The sequence below is a fragment of the Dromiciops gliroides genome, chromosome X (assembly GCF_019393635.1).
Source record: "Dromiciops gliroides isolate mDroGli1 chromosome X, mDroGli1.pri, whole genome shotgun sequence".
Classification (NCBI taxonomy): Eukaryota; Metazoa; Chordata; class Mammalia; order Microbiotheria; family Microbiotheriidae; genus Dromiciops; species Dromiciops gliroides.
Window position 1 is genome coordinate 16,729,964 of NC_057867.1, and position 22,926 is coordinate 16,752,889.

The following is a 22,926-nucleotide window of genomic DNA, read 5'->3' on the forward strand; positions in this document are numbered from 1 at the left end:
TTTGTCATTTTGTACAAGAAAACTTGATTAAAAGAAAAAAATGAAAGTGAAAAATAGCATGCTTCAGTCTGTTCCATCAATATCAGCTCTTTCTTTGGAGGTGAATAGCTAAAATTCTAGCTATACTATCTAAAATCTAATGAGTGGTCGCCAATAAATTATAAGCTTTAGCAAGAGTATTTAAGTGTTTAAGTATTTATTAAAGAGCATTAGGATCAGAGAGAAAGGTAAAAATCTAACTATTTCTAAGAGACCCCATCATCTGACCCACCATGGCGAGGTCAGGAACCAAAAGAGGAAGAACCCCTCCACCAGCATCTGCTTCCTACTTTGTGTCCTCCCAGAAATGGGAGGCTCCTCAAGTTGATTGGCTGGTAGCCTTGATAGACAGTACCCACGAGAAAATGTCACTTCCTGACACCAAGGAACTGACCACATGGCTTGCCCTCATGGCCTTCTCCTCATGGCAAAGCTTTCCTACAGTAGCTCTGCAGCAGGTGGCGTCATTCCAATTGTTACAATAGCATGTTGATGAATAGTCCTTTGGTATAGTTTTGGATCATTGCACTGTTGAGACATCCCCAAAAAGAGTAAAAGGCCTATTTTTTTCAAGGTCTATACAGTTTATAAACAAAGAGGGAGACTTGGGCAAGGGCCCTACCATCCCCTAAAAATATAGTGATCTCTCTACAAAAAAAAAAAAGATAATTTAACAGGAGAGGACTGGGGTTGGGGAAAAGAGGAACTGGGTGCAGGGACCCAAAGCCTCTCTGAAAAATCAAGGGCCAGAGGGAAGAGAGGTGGAGGACCCACAATAAGGGTCTATGGGAATGAAGACAGAAGCCCAAGGTGAAGGGAGATGGGGCAGTGTAGGACTTCTGAAGTCACTGTATACATATACAAAAAGGTGAAGTTGGACAGCTTTGTGAAGGCAGAAGGCATCATTGATCAGACAGAATAGGAAGAGGGTAGCTGAGCTAAGTCCTCACAGTGAAATTGTTTTTTGGGGGGCACAGGTCACTAGGGGAAGGAATTGTCATAAATAGGTACATGAGGTTTGGGGGTGTTCAGACTTCAGAAGTCTAGGAGCCTAGGAGCCCAGCATAGGTGAGCAGGAACATGAGGACCACATAGAATAAGGTGAAGCCACCCAGGCTGGGAGAGAGCCCAAGGGGCAGGGCCCCCCACACACACACACATACTTCACAGCCTTCATCGTGGTCCGTAGCCCCTGTGTGGTACCCTGGAGGAGGTCAGAGGGCAGGCACAGGTCAGCCTCAGGGACTCTAAGAAACTCTCCACATTCTTTCGAGCCTTGAGAGCACTGAGTTTTGGCAAAGCTGGTGAGGGAACATAGATGAAGGGCACAGAGTGTGGACGGAAGTGGTTAGCTAACTGACAAAGGACAACACCATTAGCCAGAGCATCAACTAAATACTCAGGCAGGGGTTATTGTAGGCAAGATTCAAGGACCTGGCAGAGTTGAGCCATTAACTCCTTCTTGTCAATCGCTGGGGGATTCTTGTGGCCTCAGAAAAAGCTCTGATGAGAATGGGCCTGGGGAGGAAGCTGAGCAGCTCTGAGAAGACAAACGGAACAGGAAATTGGTCTTTGGATGGAGCCAAGTGGCTGGGGAGAAGGTTCTGTGTCTTTGCAGGCTGTGTGGTGAGGGTCTGGGGAGGAAGGCTTGGGCTCAGGGGCTCCAGGGGGTGGGGGGCACTTTGCTTAGAGGGATTGTTGTAGGAGGCTATGCTGGTGGTACTTCCCCTGCTACCTTTGTTTTCCAGTTTCAGGAACCTCTCCTTTCTGGGGGGCCCCCATATGCCTCCCTGCTGCTGTTGTCTCCTCTCTGGATCCTGCCACAGCTACAGAGCATCTGGCCTACTACATTCTTCCCCAGCTGGCTCCTCCAACCTGGCACTAGGCAGCCTTTCTACTTCCATATATGGGGTTTTTTGCTCTGCCAGCTGTTGCTGGCTCTTCATCCTCCTCCCCAGGTACATAGCATAGCAATGTCTATGAAGTCAATATATTCAGGGTCCCCATCACCTGTTCGATCTTCCCTCTGCTCCCTAGGCCCCCGAGGTTCTTGGGTCAATTCTGAGATACGGAAAGATAGTTCCAAAAATTCATCTGTCAGCTCACTTCCAGACCACCTCTTACTTCCACTTTCAACACTGTGGAAACCAGAGTCCAGCCCACCATCATACCAATGTCCAGAGAACAAATCTTCCACAGGGCAGGGGCTGAAGCTTGACGAGTGAGGGGGTGGCAGGTTCCCAAATCCAGAGACTACCCGCTCTCCAGCTTCTGATGATATGAAGTTTTCCCTTCAGGCAGATCTGTGTAGGAAGGCTCTGAAGGGGATTGCTATCCAGCAGAATGACCTGGAGGTGCCTGAGGCAGCGGTAAGAGCCTGGGATTTGAGAAACGAAGGTCTCCCAGCTCATCAGGCAGAGTGCTGAGCTGGTTCCTCTGAACATTAAGGCCCCTCAAGGAGTGAAGGTTACCCAACTGGACGGGAAGGGACTGAAGCTCATTGCTGCTTACATCGAGCTGTCTTAGGCTTCCCAACGCCCCAGTGTCAGGAGGCAGGGCTCCCAGCTTGTTGTTGTTGACAATGAGCACACGAAGCTGGCAGATATAAGGAGGCAGAGAAAACAGCTGGTTACAGCTTAGGTTGAGGTAAGTAAAGGCCATGAGGTTCGCCAGCGCTGGGTTCAGACACCAAAGACAGTTGTAATAGAGGCTCAGCCCCTCTAGGAACACCAGCTGGCATGTTGCCTCTGGCACCTCAGGGAACCGGTTCCTGGACAGGTCATCTTGGGCGATATCCGACTGGTCGTAGCCCCTGGCCGTGCCCCGTGGGGAATTGTTCAGTGTCCTAGTGGCTACGGCCTCCCCTAGAGCCGGCTCAGCGCAAGGGCTCCCGGGCAACCGCATAGATCCCGGAACCTGGGCTGCTGCCCGCCGTCTCCTCACCCCCAGCAGCGGGTGGGGCTACTATCGCAGCCGCCATTCACTCCCAGCGATTCCCACAGCTGTCTGACAGACGGGAACGACCTTACCCTCCCTCCCCCTCCTCGGAGCCACCGTGGTCACTCCGGGAGGAAACCTCCCTGAGCAATCGCTGTCGCGGCACGGGTACAGTTAAAAAGACCTATTTGTACAAAAAATATTTATAACAGCGCTTTTTGTGATGGCTAAGAATTCGAAATCAATAGGCTTTTTTTTTTTTTTTTTTGCGGGGCAATGACTTGTCCAAGTAAGTGTCAAGTATCTGAGGACAGATTTGAAGTCAGGTCCTCCTAAATCCAGGGCCAGTGCTTTATCCACTGCACCACCTAGCTGCTCCACTCAATAGGCATTTTTTAAAAAAAAAAACATCTACTATATTCCAGGATTTATCCTAGGTGTTAGAAAAAAATCAAAGACCCCCTGCCCTGATGGAACTGAAACTTGCATTCTAACATACAACACAGACAGACACACACAATATAGTACAACATTGCATGATCCATCTCTGTATATTTATATATACAAACCATGAATTAAAAACAAAACAAAACAAAACAAGGTATTGGAGGAGGGTTTCTAATAAGCAGGGAGGGATCTGGAAAGGACTCATATATAGGAAGAGGTGGAATGTCATCTGACCTTTGAAGGAAAGGAGGAGTTCTAAACCACACAGCTAAGGAGGTAATTCATTCCAGCAAAGGCATGGAAGTGGAAAATAAAGTGTCACAAGTGGAAAAAAAAACTAGAAGAAGAAGACAAATTTGCGTGGACCACATAATGCATAAAAAGGAATGATACATTATAAAGCTGGGAAGGTGGATTATATCCTTGTTGTGAATTGCGTTTGATGCAAAGAGAAGTACTAGAGAACAGAAGGGGGCTGAGGTTTTATATTGGACATGGGACATCAGTAAACATGGAATCTAATATGCTTTCTAAAGCTAACTGGGGGAGGTATTGCAGAGGGGAGACAGGGAAACCAGTCAGGAGTCTATTGCAATTTTCTAACTAAATAACTACTTGAAACAATCAACAACTTTAGCAAAATTGCAGGATACAAAATAACCCCCCCATAAATCATCAGCAGTTCTATATATGACCAACAAAACCCAGCAGCAACATATAGAAAGAGAAATTTCATTTCAAATAACTGTAGACAATAAAAAGGGGCAGCTAGGTGGCACTTTGGATAAAGCACTGGCCTGGATTCAGGAGAACCTGAGCTCAAATCTGGCCTCAGATACTTGACACTTACTAGCTGTGTGACCCTGAGAAAGTCACTTAACCCCCATTGCCCCACAAAAAAACCCCAAAAAACAAAAAAAACCCACATAATATGTTTTGGTTCCAAAGGTTTGTCATGCCGGGGTGGGAGTGGGGATGAGCTCCCACTCTCTATAAAATGCTCCAGTAGCGTGCATCTCAAATAGCCTTTGACAACCAAAGCCCAACTCCTGGCCTTCTCGTGGTGGAACTGTTTCTGCTAACAGGAGAAGGGGTGAAGGTGAGTCACTGGCACCTTAAAACCAGTCACTTTGGGCAGGTGGGGCTCGTCAGCCTTGGCAGGCAACTGGCCTAGGGGAAGGAAAACCCTGATTTTAAACCTCCGATGCTTTGCAGCTATACCCATATATGGGAAAGGCTTCAGAAGTTAACCCTGAGGAAAAATCAGGAGTCAGAGTCCCTTAGGCAGTTGGATGTTGGACATCACATCCCTCTGGCAACTCCTGCGGCAGCACTGGTGCCAAACTGTACTGGCTCTGCCTCTCCTTTGGATCCACCAATGTTTCGGAGAGGGAAAACCTGCTGCATGGGCAACATCTTGTTCTCCATATTGATCTGCCCAGGCCAGCACCCTGGAGAGGACACTCCAGCTACTCCTCATGGGGTAGATACAACATGCACAGCCACACTGTGGCCTGTGGCTCTTCAAAGCACTGATCCATGGTCGTCCAAGACTGGCGGAAGCCTACTACTACTACTAGACAATATAAACTATTTGGAAGTCTACCTGCCAAGACAAACACAGCAACTATATGAACACAATTGCAAAACACTTCACACAGATAAAATCAGATCTAAATAAATGGAAAAATAATCAGTTGCTCATGGGTTGGCCAAGCTAATGTAATTAAAATGACAATTCTACTGTGGTAAAAATTATTTGTGGTAAAGATTAATATTCCCGTTTTTAGCTAACTCATTTGGGAGGGGCCACACCTGGCCCACCACGAGGTTACAAAGGCAGCTTTTTGAAGGATCTCCCCTTTTGGAGGAGGGGAGATTGAACACTCCCAGAAGGGAGGCAGGCTACTTCCAGTACGCAAGCTCACTTTCAGTCTTTCTGCTTGGGCCCTTGAGCTGGCAGAGCATGTTTGTGAGCTCTCTCTGTCTGGCAACTCCCCTTGTGGTGGCACGTGTTCGCTCTGTCTCACTGTTTGGTGAGTTTAATTACGGAAAACCCTAATATGCTAAGTTTAGAGTTAAGAGCATTTTTCTGTATTTCTATTTTCCTATTTCCTTATCTTTGATTTTATTAGTTTCACCTTTGTTGTTTAATTAATTCCCAAGTAATAAAATCTGATCCTTTTGTGAACTAAAGCTCAGAGGCTCCTTTCTTATTGGTCTGGGAGAAATATCTAAAAGGGGCTTATTCAGAGGGGAGGGTTAAACCTTAAATGTCCCTCATATTTCCGGGACCCCAATATTAAGGTGAGTCACCCAAATAATGCTCAGTATATCAAACTTTGGCCCTCATACTACCTAAACTAATTTACTTATTCAGTGCCATACCAATCAAACTACCAAAATTATTTTATAGAGCTGGAAAAAATTATAACAAAATTCATCTGGAAGAACAAAGTCAAGAATATCAAGGGAATTAATGAAAAAAAAAGGCAAAGGAAGGTGGCATAGCTTTACCAGATCTAAAACTATATTATAAAGTAGCAACCATCAAAACTATCTGGTACTAGTTAAGAAATAGAGTTGTGGATCAGTGGGATAGGTTAGGCACACAAGACACAATAGGAAATGACTATAGTAATCTATTGTTTGATAAACCCCAAAACTGCAGATTCTGGGATAATAACTCACTATTTAACAAAAACTGCTGGAAAAACTAGAAGATAGTATATCAGAAACCAAGCATAAACAAACATCTTTTATTTCTTTTTTTTAGGAGAAATAATGTCTTTAATCACAGCAGAGGAGCTATAGCTCAGAGTATCACAAAGTAAGATACTAGGAATACCCCATAAACAAACATCTTACTCCTTATACCAAGATAAGGTCAAAATGGGTACATGATTTAAACATAAATGGTGATACCATAAGCAAATTAGGAAAGCAAGGAATAATTTACTTGTCAGATTTATGGAGAGGGGAAGAATTTATGTCCAAAGATGAGATAGAGAACATTATAAAATGCAAAATAGATCATTTTTATTATGTTAAATTAAAAACTTCTTGCACAAACAAAACCAATGCAACCAAGATTAGAAGGAAAGCAGAAATCTACTAAACAATTTTCACAGCCAGTGTTTCTGATAAACACCTCATTTCTAAAATATATAGATAACCTAATCAAATTTATAAGAATACAAATTATTCCCCAATTGAGAAATGGTCAAGTGATATGAATAGGCAGTTTTCAGATGAAGAAATTAAAGATATTTATAGCCATATGAAAAAGTGTTCTTGGGGGCAGAGCCAAGATGGCAGAGGAAAGGCTGTGACTCTCTGAGCTCCCAACAAATTTGTCCACATACCTCCAAAAAAAAAAAAATGACATAAGACAACTCCTGGAGCAGCAAAAACCACAAAAGAAGAGAGTGAGACCAGACAAAGACGGCTTAAATAGGTGGAAGGGCTCATCTGCTATACAGGGTGAGAAAGGAGCTCAGCACGGGGCACACATATCCAGCCTTCAGAACCTCAAAATCTTCATCATCAGTGGCTTCTTCTGAAACTCAGCTCATGGTCTGTTGAGGGGGTCCAGCAATAGGCTGGGGAGAAATAGTAATGGGGTCTTTGCTGGAGCAGACACAGGAGCACTGTGGTGTTACTCAATAAGTGGACTTAAGTGGCAGTGGCCCATTGCGGAGGGGCACAGGCACACCAAGCTTTCGACCATAGAGAATCAGATTTCAATCAGGTTTCTGCTTCTGGGTTAACGAGAAAGCAGGCCTGTAGTTACTTACAGGCCAGGTGGGCTAAGAAGGAGCCTAAACCATATAACCTGGGACCCCCTGTAGTTTGGTACAGTACATCCTGGAAGCAGCGCTACACATTAAGAAGGAGTTAAAAGCCAAGAAATAGATGGACAGGATGAACAGGCAGAGAAGCAGCAGACCATCAAAAGTTTCTTTGGTGGCAAGAGGTAGATCAATTACACCCTCAGAAGAAGATAACAAAGTCAAAGCTCCAATATCCAAAGCTTCCAAAAAATATGAATTGGTTTCAGGCCATGGAAGTGCTCAAAAAAGACTTTGAAGATAACATAAGAGAGGTAGAGGAAAAAATGAAAAGAGAAATGAGAGTGATTCAGGAGAGTCATGAAAAAAATCAATAGCTTTAAAAACCAAATTGGCCAAATGGAAAAGGAGGTACATAAACTCTCTGAAGAAAATAATTGTTTAAGAATTAGGATAGAGCAAATAGAAGCTAATAACTTTATGAGAAATCAGGACACAATAAAGAAAATCCAAATAAATAAAAATAGAGGGCAATATGAAATATCTCCTTGGAAAAACAGCTGACCTGGAAAATAGATCCAGGAGAGATAATATGAAAATCACTGGACTACCCGAAAACCATGACAAAAATAAGAGCTTAGACATCATCTTCCCAAGAAATTGTCCGGGAAAATTGCCCAAATATTCTAGAAGCAGAAGGTAGAATAGAAATGGAAAGAAAACACTGATCACTTCCAGAAAGAGATCCCAAAAGCAAAACTTCCAGGAATAATATAGCCAACTTCCAGAGATCCCAGGTCAAGGAGAAAATATTGCAAGCAGCTATAAAAAAGGAATTCAAATACTGTGGAGCCACAGTCAGGATAACACAGGATCTAGCCACTTCTACATTAATGGACCGGAGGGCATAGAATATGATATTCCAGAAGGCAAAGGAACTGGGACTACAGCCAAAATTCACCTACCTAGCAAAACTGTGTATAATCTTTCAGGGATAAAAATGGGACTTCAATGAAAAAGATGACTTTCAGGCATTTGTCATGAAAAGACCTGAAATGAATAGAAAATTTAACTTCCAAATACAAGACCCTAGAGAAGCATAAAAAGGTAAACAGGAAAAAGAAATCATGAGGGACATTAAAAGGTTAAACTGTTTACATTCCTACATGGGAAGATAATACTTTTAACTCATAAGAACTTTCTCAGTATTAGGGCAGCTGAAAGGAATATACTTAGACAGAGGGCACAGGTGTGAATTGAATATGAAGGGATGATATCTGTAAAGCATTTATTTTTTGTTTATCCTTGTTTTTTGTGGAGCAGGCAGGGTGGGGTGTCTTATGTATGGGGCCAGATTTGGGCTCTGGGCCTCCTGGGTCCAGGGCTGGTGCTTTGTCCACTGTGTCACCTAGCTAACCCCTGATGGCATCTTTAAAATAATGTTAAGGGGTAAGAGGAATGCACTGGAATAAAGGGAAAGGGAGAGGTGGAAGGGGGTAAAGTAGCTCACATAAAAGAAACAAGAAAAAGCTTATGGAGTGGAGGGAAGGAGTGGGGGAGTGAGTGAGCCTTACTCTCATCAAAATTGGATCAAAGAGGGAATAACATACAGTGGGTATAGTAATATATATATATATATATGTGTGTGTGTGTGTGTGTGTGAGGCAATTGGGGTTAAGTGACTTACCCAGGGTCACACAGCTCGTAAGTGTCAGGTGTCTGTGGCTGGATTTGAACTCAGGTCTTCTGGAATCCAGGGCCGGTGCTCTATCCACTGCACCACCTAGCTGCCCCTATAGTAATATATTTTGCTCTGAGGGAAAGTGGGAGGGGAAGGGGATAAAGGGGGAGAGGCAAAGGAAGGGAGGGCAGATGGGGGGGGAGAAGTAAAAAGCAAAACACTTTTGAGGAGGGATAGGGTGAAAGAAGATAGCAAATAGAGTAAATATCAAGGGGAGGGAATAGGATGGAGTTAGCAATAGGAATTGTGAAAGAAATGATGAGGAGGATGCTATCAGAAGGACGTATGAAAAATGCAAATCATCAACAGAGAAAGAACTGATGGTATCTGAATACAGATTGAAGTATAATTTTATTTGTTAGTTCCTCTTTCTAAAGTTATTTTGTCTGTTTTCTTTCATAATCTGACTAATGTGAAAATTTTTGCATGACTGCACATGTAAAACAAAGTCACTATTGATTAGAGAAATGCAAATTAACATACCTGTGAGGTGGTAACCTCACATCTATGACAAAAAAGGAAAATGATAAATGTTGGAGAAGATGTGGGAAAATTGGAATACTAATGCATTGTTGGTGGAGCTGTGAACTGATTCAAACATTCTGGAGAGCAATTTGAAACTATGCCCAAAATGCTTTAAAACTGTACCTATCCTTTGACCCAGAAATACTACTATTCGTTTTATATCCCAAAGAGATCATTAAAAAGGGGAAAGGGACCACATATACAAAAATATTTATAGCTCCTATTTTTGTAGCTGCAAAGAATTAGAAATTGAGGGAATGCCAATGGCTGAACTAGTTGTATATGAATGTAATGGAATATTATTGTGCTTTAAGAAATGATGAGCAGATGTATTTCTGAAAAACCTAGAAAGACTTAAGTGGACTGATGCTGAGTGAAATGAGCAGAACCAAGAAAACATTGTACACAGTAACAACAGCATTGTGTGATGATCAGCTGTGATAGACTTAACTCTTCTTGACACTACAATGATCCAAGACAATGCCAAAGGACTAATAATGGAAAATGCTCTCCACATCCAAAAAAAAGAACTATGGAGTCTGAATGCAGATTGAAGCACACTAGTTTCACTTAGGGCATGCAGACTAAGTCTAAATACTTCTTTAAAACACTCCTACAAAATAGATGTTGGGATCTGAAACAATGGTGAAGCCTCAGTCATTTTTTGAAAAGCCCCAGGGCCATTGGTCCCATACAGCCTCTGTAACCAGACTAGTTTTCCCCTCAGATTTGATTATTCTTAAAATTCTTCCAAGAACAATGACAGTAAAAATTCTCTTACACTTTCTTTAAAAAATAAATTTGTTATTCTTTTAAAGTCTCTGAAAATTCTCTTATACTTTCTTTAAAAAAAAATTGTGGGGCAGTGAGGTGGCTCAGTGGATAGAGCACCAACCCTAGATTCAGGAGGACCTGAGTTCAAATCCAACCTCAGACACTTAACAATTACTAGCTGTGTGATCCTGGGCAAGTCACTTACCCCCAATTGCCTCACCAAAATTAAAAAAAAATAAATAAATAAATTTGTTATTCTTTTAAAGTCTCTTTTTGTTCTCTTTGGAAATCAGATAACTGTGGATTGCTAAGATTGTATACTCTGTTATTTAAAGATATCTTATTATATGCTTCCTTGCTTGATGGTGGTTTTGCAGTTTTAGTTACAAATGTCTGAGGGAGCATCCGAAGTAATAGGTTCAATGTTAATTTGATTAGGTCCTCCTCCTCCTTCCGGAGGGACCTGTTCTATGCTGAATGCCTTTGTCTGCTGGTTATTTCAATTTTCTTTTGGCCTGAGCCATCACTGAGAAGGAGCTCAATGATATCACCTTCAGCCTTTTCAAAGGTTAGTACTAAACTAAGGGCTCTGTGGTGGTCCTGTCTAAGAGGCAGGGAAGAAAATATAGTATGTTTTTCATATAGTGGAGATGGGATAAAGTCCCTATATGGAACCTTATCATTTTACAAGATAGCACATGGCTTAGAACCTTGCAAAGGGACTCAGAACTCTGAGAATCAGAGTGCCACCCCCTGCTGAGAAAGACATTGTGAAAACCAGGGCAGCGCCACCCTGAGGAGAAAGCATATGACTAGCTTCCAGAAGTTACATCTATTCATAGAAATGCCTGTAAGTCATGGCAATCAATGCTACCAGCCAATTAGCTTGGAGCTGTGTGTAGGAACCGCACCTGGATAGGGGTGGGGTGGGGGGGATCTTTCTTTTCCGTTGGAGGTCACAATAGAAGCAGCTGCAGGTGCAGGCAGCTAGGGTCTTTCCTTCTGAACTCCACGTGTTCTCTTTATACTCTAATAAATGCTTAATGCCCCAAAGACTGGTGCTATGAGTTTCTAATTTAAGGCAACCACACATTAGATTTTAGTCATACATTTCGATTTTATACATCACAGAACTACCTGAATTCAAATTCAGCCACAGAAAATAATTTTACGTGTGACCCTGAGCTATTCACTGAACCTCTCTTTACCTAAGTTCCCTCTTGTATAAAATGTGGATAATAGGAGAGCTTCTAGCTCACAGGGTTGTTTTAAGGTTAAAATTTGATTCTATTTGTCAAGGATTTTGACAAGTTGTTGAGTCTTTTCAGTCATGTCCCATATAGGGTTTTCTTGGTAAAGATACTGGAGTGGCTTTCCATTTCTTTCTCCAGTTCATTTGACAGGTAAGAAAATTGAGGCAAAAGTGTTAACCAGAGTCACACAGCTAGTGTCTGAGGTGAAATTTGAACTCAGACCTTGCTGATTCTGGGCATAGCACTCTATCCACTGAGCCACCTTGCTGCTGACAATCTTTTTTTTGTTTGTTTTGTTTTTTTTTTTAGTGAGGCAATTGGGGTTAAGTGACTTGCCCAGGGTCACACAGCTGGTAAGTGTTAAGTGTCTGAGGCCAGATTTGAACTCAGGTACTCCTGACTCCAGGGCCTGTGCTCTATCCACTGCACCACCTAGCCGCCCCATCTGCTGACAATCTTAAGGAGCTCTATAAATGTCAACTATCACCTAAATTCTCAGGGTCCTTCTATCTCTGACTTTCTGGGGTCTTAAGAACATTCCCAGTTCTCCCATTCCTGGCAGGAAGGGCTCACTATGGCAACTCCCTGCTCAGCCTTTCTGTTTGAAGGTCTTGTCATTTGATGTGTAAGGTCTGACTGTCTTTTTGGTTTTTTGTTTTTGTTTTTGTTTTTTTTTTAGTGAGGCAATTGGGGTTAAGTGACTTGCCCAGGGTCACACAGCTAGTAAGTTTTATGTGTCTGAGGCCGTATTTGAACTCAGGTACTCCTGACTCCAGGGCTGGTGCTGTATCCACTGCGCCACCTAGCTGCCCCAGGTCTGACTGTCTTTTAACTGTCATTCTCTTTAAATTCACTAAATTTAGTTTTTTCTCTTTACAGTTGTTATATATATGTCTTAGCAATCAGGTGATTTAAAAGCAAATTTTGGTCCCTTTCAAGCCCTGTAAAAATTACAATATTTAAATAAATTATAATAATTCAATAATTAATAATTTTTGAATAATTTTTATATTGAAAAATAAATTCAATCCATTCATTTGCATTTATTTATTATGATGATATTAATACCAGACTTTCTTGATCCCTTTACTGTAGGAAATATTTTATAAATCTTTATTTTTAAAGGATCTTTTCATGTAATATCTTTTCATCTTTTCAAATGGGCTTCATGGTCAAAAACCTTCACCACTGTATTATTTCAATATTCTCAAAATTAAAAGTTGTGTACAATATAGTTTTTTACATATTTATATTTCTTAAATTATTATGTCTGTTTGTAAACTATCTCACTGAACACCAAAAATATAAATTTTTCTTTAAAACTTCCTTCTAATTGAGGGCATGTCCATCAACTGGAGAATGGCTGAACAATTATGGTATATGATTTTAATGGAAGATTATTGTGCTATAAGAAATGACAAGTAACATGATTTTTAAAGAACTTGGACTTACATGAACTGATACAAAGTGAAATGAGCAGAACCAAGAAAACATTGTACATAGTAATAGCAACATTATATAATGAAGAACTGTGAATTATTTAGCTATTCTCAGCAATATAATGATCCAAGACAGTCCAAAAGGACTCAATGAAAAATGCTATCCCCCTCTAGAGAAAGAACTGATGGTGCCCGAATACAGGCTGAAACGTATTTTTCACTTTCTTTTTTGTTGTTGTTCAAGTCTTATATAAAATGACTAATATGGAAATGTTTTACATGATTGCACATGTATATTCTATATCAGATTGTTTACCATCTTAGGAAGGATTGAGAGGATGGAGGGAAATATAGAATTAGGAACTCAAAATTTAATTTAAAAAAATGTTTAAAATTGTTTTAATATATGATAGGGTAAAATAAAATATTTTTTAAAAGATAGTTTCTCTGTATATTTTAGTGTGTTTTACATGACCACTCTCAGCTCACAAAATATGCCATTAAAAGAAATGGGGCTTAGATCCCTGGAAAGGAATTCAGAAGGAAATGAATTCAAAAGAAGCCTCAGATACTAAAAAAGTTTGTGATCCTGGGCTATACACTTAACTTCTTTTTGCCTCAATGTCTTCATGTATAAAATGAGGTTCCAGGAGAAATGAGCCTTTCTTTTAAGGCTAATAGGAGATAATAGTTTTCAAGGGTTTTGACAGTCTTTTTTTTTTTTTTTTTTTATCGAGGCAATTGGGGTTAAGTGACTTGCCCAGGGTCACACAGCTAGTAAGTGTTAAGTGTCTGAGGCCGAATTTGAACTCAGGTACTCCTGACTCCAGAGCCGGTGCTCTATCCACTGCGCCACCTAGCTGCCCCAGGTTTTGACAGTCTTAAAGGATATTATACATGTGAACTCTTTTCTATATTCTGAGAGTCCTTCCATCTTTGATGAGCTGAGGTCTTAGGGACCCTCCTAGTTCTCCCCCTTCTAAGTAATAAGAGCTCTCCTCTGTCTGATATCCCTGCTTCTCAGTGTCCTTCCGGCTCTCACATTCTTTTCTCCATGGCAACTCCCAGTCCAGACATTGTCTGTTTTAAAGTCTCTAGCAGTCCTGACATTTGATGTTCCAAACCCTCCCCCCCCACACACACACCCCATCTTTTAACAGGCTAGGCATTGGTTTATTTTTGTCCTTTTGTTAGATTCACTGCATTTGTGTATCTGCAATAAAGTGATTAAAAACTAAAAAGTTAGTCCATGTCAAATCATTTCAAATTTGCAATACTTTCTTAAATATGAATTCATTCCATTTGTTATCAAAAGTGGTAATATCAATACTGAACTTAACTTGATCACCTCCTCATATGGAATTAGTTTTATTTGGGCTCATGTTTTTTTCCCCCAGATAAATGTCAGGTATTCCCCTATCATTTTTCCCCTGGACTTTGCAGTTAAGGGTTTGAGTATTTATCCTTTACCATAAGCCACTGAATACAGAAAAGCAATGAACTGATATAGAATTGGTTTTCCTCTATTGTGCTGGTTGGGGCTGGGGACAGTTCTTGTGAGCTCACAAGGTAGGCAGCTGGGTGGTACGTGGCTCAGAAATATGGAAAGGGATTGAGAAAGATCTGAATTCAAAACCAGCCTCAGACACTAAATAGGTTTGGGACCTTCACCTATTCACTGAACCTCTCTTTGTTGTTTTTTTGTTTGTTTTGTTTTGTTTTTTGTGGGGCAATGAGGGACTTGAAGGAAAGCTGTCTGAACTTTCAATGTCCACTTCTTTGGGTTCTTTGATTTTCTACAATCCAAATGTTCTCTGAGTTTACTTGTTGAGTTGTAAGGAAGTGGACTGCATGATGCAAATGAATCTATGGGCTCTGAATTGAAGGCAACCTTTTGTGAAGGATTTCTGCTGTCTTGATACTGGAAATCCTGTTTTATCACCTGTTTTGGTAGTATTTCTCCAAAGGTCATTTGGGGAAACACTGTGTGATTCCAGTTGTTTCTCAGGTTTATTATTATTATTATTACTATTACTTTGGTGGGTGAATGAGGGTCAAGTGACTTGCCTAGGGTCACACAGTTAGTAAGTGTCAAGTGTCTGAGGCTGGATTTGAACTCAGGTCCTCCTGAATCCAGGGCCGGTGCTTTATCCACTGCACCACCTAGCTGCCCCAGGTTCATTCTTTTTAAAAGTATTTCCAGGGGCAGCTAGATGGCACGGTGGCTAGAGCACTGGCCCTGGAGTCAGGAGTATCTGAGTTCAAATCCGACCTCAGACACTTAACACTTACTAGCTGTGTGACCCTAGGCAAGTCACTTAACCCCAATTGCCTCACTAAAAATATATATATATATATATATTTCCAATGATAGGGGCAAAAGATCCAATACTGCATTTTACTCTTCTAGATATATTGCTTTTATAGTCTACAAAGTCATACATTAACTTGGATGTGATATCATCAACAACTTGATACTGGGTACTTTGTGCAAAGTTTCTGTGTTGTTCACTGAGAAGATGAGACTGGAGCACATCGTATTTCTGGGAGCAGCACTCACAGTAGCCCTTATTCTTGTTCTCTTTGAAGCACAGGAGGGCATCGCCCTTCATCTGATCCAAAGCCTATTCTGTTCTTTTGTTTCTTTTGTTTTTTTTTTAGTGAGGCAATTGGGGTTAAGTGACTTGCCCAGGGTCACACAGCTAGTAAGTGTTAAGTGTTTGAGGCCGAATTTGAACTCAGATACTCCTGACTCCAGGGCCAGTGCTCTAGCCACCGTGCCACCTAGCTTCCCTGTTCCTTTGCTTAGCTTGTGTTTGTTTCTGCAGACTAGATGTTTTATCCAAATCAAAAGGACTGCAGGGCTTAGGAACAGAATAGTTTATAAGAGGAATATTGGACAACTGAAGGTAAAATGGCCTGTAATGGTGGCTTGAATCTTCCACCTTTACAAATGGCTTTTTGAGCCTTCCTGTTTTTGTTTTCTGAACACCTAATTGTTTCCCCACCACTTCTCTTATAGATGTGCTGGATTTCTTGATGAGATACAATTCTTTTTTCTTTCGTTCAATATAGTATGTATTATATGTTCTTTGATAGCTTTTTCAACTAATAATTTTCCTCTGCTCATACATACTGGATCTGAAGTCTTGAATGAACTTCCATCACAACTAAGATGAGGTGAATTATTTCCTCCTGTATATGTTGAGCCTGGACTCAGGACAGGAGAAATACATCTCAGTGTTTGAGCATATTTTGCTTTCTTTTTATTTGAAATTAGGTAACATTTCTTTGCTGAGAAATTCTTCAACCCTCCCTCCTAGTTCCTTGAAGTCCTTTTCCAGTCTTTCAGAGATCACAACAGATGGCAAATCAAGATAAAAGACTTTCCCCCAGAGTGGCTTATATTTAGACTTTTCTGATTTGTTATCATTTTTCACAGTTTTCAAAGATGGTCTATTTTTCTCATTTTTTATTTGGATACCACCTACTCTTATCCAGCTGAGCCACCCCTCCATCACCCGCGATTTGGGGAGTGCAGCTTCCACCCCTCCCCCTCTCCTTGCCTAGTGATGTCAATGAGGCTTCGGGAGGGCACACACCATCTGTCTAGGTCCTAGGTAGGAGCGGGAGCCACGTCTTACAATGGCGAGCCGGACGCTGCCCCTCCGAGACCCCCACCCCCGGCCCAGCCCCGAGTTCCCTCTTTATTTTGAAAGTCCTGTTTGAGCACTTCTTTGGCCTGAGACCAATTCATAATTTTCTTGGAAGCTTTGGATGTAGGGGCTTTGACTTGTTATCTTCTTCTGAGGGCGTATTTTGATCTTCCTTGTCACCATAGAAACTGTCTATGGTCAGCATTTTTTTTCTCCTTGCTCACTTTCTCAGCCTATTTCTTTTTTGGGGGAGGTAATTGGGGTTAAGTGACTTTCCCAGTGTCACATAGCTAGTAAGTATCAAGTGTCTGAGTCTGGATTTGAACTCAGGTCCTCCTGACTCAAGGGCCCGTGCTCTATCCACTGCGCCAGCTAGCTGCCCCACTCTCAGCCTATTTCTTGACTTTGTACTCTTTGTTAAAGAGGGGCACTGCTTCCAGGGTGGAGGGTGCACTGTCCCAAGCTTCAGGGGGTTTGTGCAGCTGTTTTCAGAGATACTTCTAAGGATTTATAAGTTTTTAGTTCTTCCAAGCTTGTATGATTTAAGGAGAGGTATGTTTACTACTCTCCTGGACTGTGCTCTGGTCTTCAAGCAACCACAGGCCTGCTTTTCTGCCCTGGAACTATGAACAGCATCCCACTCCACTGTGGCCAGAAGCTTCTGCATGCTTGTGCTCCTCCCCCACCTGGGGCCACCATCCAAGACTGTGACCATCTGTGGGATAAGAATTCCAGAAGCAGTTGCTGCAGCTGTTGATGCAGTGGCTCCCAAGGCCTGCTCCTGGTTTACTGGAGATGGGGCTAGGTCTGCACTTGCATGGCCTGCTCTGGACTATACTCCACTATCACCCCAGCATGACAGACCTTTCCTACTGACCTTCTAAGTTGTCTTTGGCTGGAAAATTATTTCACCCTGCCATTTTGTGGGTTCCGCTGCTCCAGGAATTGTCTTATGGAACTATTTGAAGGTATTTGGAGGGGTCTTGGGCAGAGCTCAGGCAAGTCATTGACTTTCCTCCACCATCTTGTCCCCACCTCCTCATTCTAGCTCATTTTTAAAGAAACATATCAGACAATTTTATCTTTTCTTTCATGCTTCATGGTTAAGGACACAAATATGTATTTAGAACATCAGAACAGTGCTGATTTCCCATTTATTCTTCTCAAATTATCATGTCTGCCTGTACTTTAAACCACTTAACACAGAAAACATAAATTAGAAAGCAAAGACAACATCCCATCTAGTTTACTTTGTGAATGTTGGTTGGATGGCCCCTCTCAGCTCACAAGATAGATAGATAGGTAGAACAGGGCCTAGGTCCCTGGAAAGGGATTCAGAAAGATTTGAATTCAATCCCAGACTCAAATACTAATTAGGTTCATGAACCTGGATTCTCTTTCACTGAACCTCTCTTTGCCTCAGTTTTCTCATGTATAAAATGGGGATGATAGGATCACCTAGTTCATGAGGTGGTTTTAAGGGTCTTATGGTTTTTCACAGTCAAGGTGCCTTCTAAATGTGAGCTATTATCATATTCTGGGGGTCCTTCCATCTCTGAAAATATGGGGGCATAAGGACACCCCTAGTTCTCCCCTTCCTTATAATAAGGGCTCTCATTTGTCTGATATTCCTGCCTCTTGATACATTTCCAGATCCACCATTCTCTATTTCAGCTCCCACCACCTATAGTCTATCTTTGGAGATCTCTACAAGTCTTGTAATTTTGTGTCATAAGCCTCCCTGATCCCAACTAACAGTCTTGGACTTGGTGCCTTTTGGTTCATCTGTTTAAACTCTATGAATATGTTAGCAAAACAGTGATTTAAAAGCAAAAATTTGTTCTCTTCAAGATGGCCGTCAATTAGGGAATGGCTAAAAAAGCTGCAGAATATGACTTTTATGGAATATTTCTATATGCTATAAGAAATGACAAGTACAATGATTTCAGAAAAGCCTGGAAAGACTTACATGAACTAATGCAAAGGGAAGTTATCAGAACCAGGAGAATGCTGTACACAGTAACAGCAATATCATGTGATGAAGAACTGTCAATGACTTAGCTATTCTCAACAATATGATGATCCAAGATAATCCCAAAGGACTAATGGTGAACCACACTATCTGCCTCCAGAGAAAGAACCGTTATTGTTTGAAGACAGACTGAAACATGCTATTTTTCCTCTTTCTTTCATTCTTTTTTTTATTTGAGTCTCCTTGTACAAAATGACTAATTTGGAAATGTTTTACATGATTGTATATGTACCACCTATATCAGAATGCTTACTTTCTCAGGGAGGGGGAGGGGATGAGCAAGGGAGGAATAGAATTTGAAACTCAAAATTTTAAAAAACCTAATGTTAAAAAATTGTTTTAACATGTAATTGGGAGGAAATAAAATATATTATAAATAAACATTCATCCCTTAAAACCTTGGGGAATTTACAATAATATTTGGAAAAATAAATTCAGTCCATTTATTACAAAAATGGGGATATTAATACCAGACTTGTTTTATTAATACCAGATTCCGTATGGAATTGTTTTGTTCATCCTCATTTTTAAGAACTATTGCATATCTGATTGCTTACTGCCTCAGGGAAGGGGGGGAGGGAGGAAACGAGGGATCAAAATTGGAACTCAAAACTCAAAATAAAAATGTTTATTGCTTTAGAAAAAAGAACCATTGCATATATTTTCTAGTCATTTTTCCCATTAGGCTTCATGGTCTTGACTTTTATTTCAGAACATCAAAATAATGTTGATTGTAATATTCATAAATAAAATCTATTTATGAAATCATGAGTATATTTTGTAATTTATTTTTCTTAATGATCGTGTCTGTCATTAGCTTAATCCAATGAATACAGAAAAAATACATGTCACAGAAAGCTTCACATTGATTTTGTGTGTGCCTGTGTAAGTGTATGTGTACGTGTGTGTTGAAATGAAGTGTGCTCATCATACCATAATCATGTTTAATTTTTGTTTTTAAAATTATACTAAGTCTGCCTATACATTGGTTTAACAGAAAAAATACATTTGTGAAAAAATTAGAATGACCTGTTTTCTGATTTTCTAAGACCCCTGCCAGGACTGAGGACAGACACATCAGTGTCTCAGGACTTCAAGCCCTGGCCCTAGGGTCAGAAATGGCTGCATTTACACCCACCCTAAGACACAAACTAGGCCCTGGGCCATTCTCTGGAGCTTTATGACCGTCACTGTCCTCTTTTTTACCATGACGAATGATAGTGGCAGCCAGCTGACTGCTTTCTGATAAGGATAACAGGAGTTTTTCCATCCTCTTCTGTGATGTCACTCTGACTTCCCTGGTCTAAGAGCTCTGATAACCCTCCATTTAGCTGCCCTCCCAACTCTGACATTCCTTTCGCCAAGACAACTCCTAGCCTAGGCATTCTTTGTGTGTTCTCAGGTCTCTACAAGCCCTGACATTCCATGTTCTAAGGCCTCCCCCTCTTGTGACATGCCAGGCTTTGGGGTCTTCTGAGTATGCGTATTTTATTGAAAATGACCTGCTAGGGGCAGCTAGGTGGCTCAGTGGATAAAGCATTAGCCCAGGATTCAGGAGGACCTAAATCTGATCTCAGACCCTTACTAGCTGTGTGACCCTGGGCAAGTCACTTAACTCTCCTTGCCACCCCCCCCAAATAAATTAAATAAAAAATAAAATTAAAAAAAATATGAAAATGACCTACTTATGTGTCTTAGTAAGGCAGTGGTTTACAAAGTTAGATGGAGGCCCTTTCTAATCTTCTCCAATTAACCCTTTAGTGTTTTGAATAAAATAAATACTGTGGCTGAGGCTGCTATTGGGGTAATTGGGACATCCCAAGCTACTGTTGGAGCTGCCAGGAGTGCCCTGGGAGGTGCATCAGAGTTTGCCACAGCACCCTTTGTGGTTGCACTGTTCTAACTCCTTGGGTAACATACCTTGGACTTGACTTGTTTGTATCCCACCTTACCTGGACACACAGGCCCTTTCACATTTTGGGCCTCTAGAAGGTCAGCAGGAGCTCCCCTTTTTGGACAGAGGTCAGTTCCACAACCAGCTTATGTAGGTATTTAGCACAGGATGCTCATAGAGCAGCACCTGGACCACCTCCTCGTCTGGTCTCTGTCTGGAGTACTCTGGCAGCCCCAGGCTGGCTGGACCCCAGGCCAGTAACTTCTCTAGTCTCTGGCTGGAGTACTGTGGGATGTAGAGGCAGTGGGAGAAATCAGTGACCAGTGTTATAGACTCAGGATGAAAGGGAAAATTCACTCCAGGCTCCTTGACAAGGTACTGCTTCCTTGGCTCTCCCCAGCTGCATGGCTGACTTTGTAGGGGCATCTGGTAGAGACATGGCTGTTATGCAACAATGAAACAAAGGAGCATGCTTAACAGCCCAGGGCCTGCAACCAGTATGGGAAAAAAAAACAGGAAAGATTTGACCCCAAGTCATGGCAAATTCATTAATAGAGTGTAATGGAAAAGTTTAGATGTGGATTCTAATGTCAAATTTGCCTCTTTTCTTTCCCTACCTAAGCCTCAGTTACCCTACTATCCACACAATGGAAGGGGTAGTTAGCAAGAATGTGAAAAATGCTGGAGAGGATGTGGAAAAATAGGTACACTCATGCATTGTTGGTGGAGTTGTGAACTCATCCATCCATTCTGAAGGATAATTAAAACAATATGATCAAAGTAACACAAAACCATGCATAGCTTTTGATCTAGCAATAGCACTACTAAGTCTGTATCCCAAAAAGATAAAGGAAAGGGGAATGTACCTCTATGAACAAAAATATTTATGGATGTTCTTTGTGGAGGTGAAACATTGGAAATTGAGAGGGTACCCATCAGTGGAGAAATGGCTGAACAAGTTGTGATGTATGGTTGTGATGGAATGCTATTGTTCTATAGGAAATGGCAAGCAAGATGCTTTCAGAAAGACCTGGGAAGACTTATATGAACTAATGCAAAGTTAATATTATACACAGTAAGATCAATATTGAAACAAGGATCAACTGTGAAAGACTTAGCTACTCTGATGGACACAATGATCCACAATTCTTTTTTTTTTCAGGGCAATGTGGGTTAAGTGACTTGAGCAGGGTTACACGGCTAGTAAGTATGAAGTGTCTGAGGCCAGATTTAAACTCAGGTCCTCCTGAATCCAGGGCGGGTACTTTATCCACTATGCCACCTAGCTGCTCCCAGTGATCCACAATTTTAAAGGATTCATGATGAAAAATTCTATCCACATTCAGAGAGAAAATTAATGAACCCTGAGTGTAGACTGAAGCATGTTTTTTCACTTTATTTTCTTTATTTTTAATATGCCTCATATGAAAACCAATTTTGCATCACTTCATATGTATAAGTGGTATTGTATTGCTTGCCTTCTCAGGAATTGGGGAGAGGCCTGAGAAAGATAGGATTTGGAACTGAAAGTAAAAGGAAATCATTGTTAAAAATCATTTTTTTTATTCTTAGCTTCTCTAATTTGTTTTTGTTTTGATCTTTTATACTTGGGCTGTGTATTCATTTGCAGTTTATTATGGTGTTTAGTGTGAGGCATTGATCCAAACATAATTTCTGACAGACTAGGGCCCAGCTTTTCCAGAAGGTTTTGTCATTTCCCCAGTAACTAGGGCATTTAGGTTTATCAATCACTTTGTTAATATGATTAATTTCTGCTACATATTATATATCTGATCTGTTTCACTGACCAACCTCTCAATTGCTTAACCAGTACCAAGTCATTTTAAGGATTACTACTTTGTAATACAGTAGTAATTGCCCCCTTCTTTGCCACATGCTTTTCATTATTAGCCTTGGGATTTTTGACCTTTTGTTCCTTCATATGTAATTTGTTATTATTTTTCTTGCTCTATATAATATATTTTATGTACTTTGGTATATCACTGAATAAGTAAATTAATTTAGGTAGTACTCCTTTTTAAATTATATTGGATTAATGTACCCATTAGCAATTAATGTTTCTCCCATTATTCAAAACTTTATTTCTGCAAAGAGGGTTTTATGCTTGGACTTATGGAGTTCCTAGTTGCATCTCAGAAGATATACTCCCAGATATTTTATACATGTTGGTTGAATGAAATTTCTCTTTCTGCCTCTTTCTACTGAGTTTTGTTGGTGATATATAGGGATCCTGATAACTTAGGTGAATTTATTTTGTATCTCACAACTCTGCTAAATTTGTTAATTGTTTCAATTCATTTTTTGTTTGACTCTTTAGGGTTTTCTAAGAAAATCATCATATCATCTACCAAAAGTAATTGTTTTCATTCCTCTGGTA

At 40.8% G+C, this 22,926-nt stretch overlaps 2 pseudogenes; both read right to left on the reverse strand.

The window, feature by feature from the left end:
* Positions 1 to 1,082: 1,082 nt before the first annotated feature.
* Positions 1,083 to 3,019, reverse strand: LOC122733293 (annotated as a pseudogene).
* Positions 3,020 to 3,064: 45 nt separating this feature from the next.
* On the reverse strand, positions 3,065 to 16,464 carry LOC122733880 (annotated as a pseudogene).
* Between the last annotated feature and the right edge of the window lie 6,462 nt (positions 16,465 to 22,926).